Raw genomic sequence first — 1,854 nt, forward strand, 5'->3', positions numbered from 1 at the left:
GGGAGCGGCCACTGCACTCTAGTCTGGGTGACAGAGTGAGACTCCAACTCAAAATAAAAAAAAAAAGAATAAAACCTGAACCAAAAGACAGAAAACAAAAACAGCAGAAAGTCTTTGTGACTGTGTGCTGGGCACAAATTAATTATATTACACATAAAGATCTATAAAAGAAAAATAATAAATTATACCTCATCAAAATTAAAGTGCTGACCAGGCACGGTGGCTCAAGCCTGTAGTCACAGCACTTTGGGAGGCAGAGGCTAGAGGATTGCCTGAGCCTGCAGGTTCGAGGCCAGGCTAGGCAAAATGGTGAGACCTCATCTCTACAGTAAATCAAAAAAATTAGCCTGGTATGATAGTGTGTGCCTGTAGTTCCAGCTACTTGGAAGGCTGAGGTAAAAGGGTCACCAGAGCCCAGTAGGTCGATGCTGAGGTAGTTGTGAGTGTACCACTGCACTCCAGCCTGGATGATGGAGTGAGACTCTAACTCAAAAAAAAGTTAAAGTGCTTTTTAAAAAACACCATTAAAAGAATAAAATGACAGGCCACAAATGGGAGAAAAATATGTGGAAAGTATATATCTCATAAAGGACTACAATCTGAAATATAAATTATTTTAAAACCCTCTTACAACTAAGCAATAAAAAAACAAACAATCCAATATTTTCAAATGGGCAAAAGATTTGTACAAACACTTTCCCAAAATGGCTTATGGATGACAAATAATCACATGAAAAGATGTTTGCCATCATTTGTCATTAGGGGAACAACAAATTAAAACTAACTCTATTAGAATAGATAAAATTTAAGAGACTGATCATACAAAAATTTGAAAAAGATGTGGAAGAATTGGTGGAACTATAAAAGGGTAAAAACTTATTTGCAGGAGTCCAGTTCCTGCCGGGTTTAGGGTACCCCAAAGGTGGAGACGGTGTAGACAATTGTGTGAGAGAGAGAGAGAGAGAGAGAGACTGGACACCTGTTATGAGAATGCTCGCCACTACTCGCTTATATATCTCTCTACAAGGGAAATAATCTCTGCAAGTTGCTGTCACAGAGTAAGTTAAAATCATCATTACAAAACAAATCACTTACAACAAATTACATGGATTTTTTTTGTGATGTTAAAACAATGCTAGGTGGCTCAGCCTGTAATCCCATGCCTCGGGAGGCTGAGGTGAGTGGATTGCCTGAGCCTGCGGGTTTGTGACCTGCCTGGGCAACCTGGCAAGACCTCATCGCTACAATAAATTTTAAAAAATTAGCCAGGCGTGGTAGCGCGCACCTGTAGTTCCAGTTACTTGGAAGGCTGAGGCGGCAGGATTGCTGGAGCCCAGCAGGTCAAGGCTGCGGTGGCCGGGAGCGGCCACTGCACTCCAGTCTGGGCGACAGAGTGAGACTCCAACTCAAAAAAAAAGAAAAATAAAAAGATCTTGCAGAGTTGGCCAGGTGTGGTGGCTCAGCCTGTAATCCCAGCATTTTGGGAGGCCAAGGCAGGAAGATTGCCTGAGTCTGAGTCCGGGGTCCAAGACCAGCCTGGGCAACTTGGTAAGACCTCATCTCTATACAAATGAAAAAATTAGTTGGGCATGGTGGCACGCACCCGGTAGTTCCAGCTACTTGGAAGGCTGAGGTGGAAGGATCGTCTAAGCCCAGTGGCCGTGAGCATGCCACTGCACTCCAGCCTGGGCAACAACAGTGAGACTCCAACTCAAAAGAAAATCTTGCCGGGTTCGGTGGCTCAGCCTGTAATCCCATGCCTTTAGGAGGCTGAGGTGAGTGGATTGCCTGAGCCCACGGGTTCGAGACCTGCCTGGGCAGCGAGACCTCATCTCTACAATAAATAAAAGAATC

The sequence above is a fragment of the Carlito syrichta genome, unplaced genomic scaffold, assembly GCF_000164805.1.
Source record: "Carlito syrichta isolate Samal-C Ts95f unplaced genomic scaffold, Tarsius_syrichta-2.0.1 Scaffold315832, whole genome shotgun sequence".
Taxonomy (NCBI): Eukaryota; Metazoa; Chordata; class Mammalia; order Primates; family Tarsiidae; genus Carlito; species Carlito syrichta.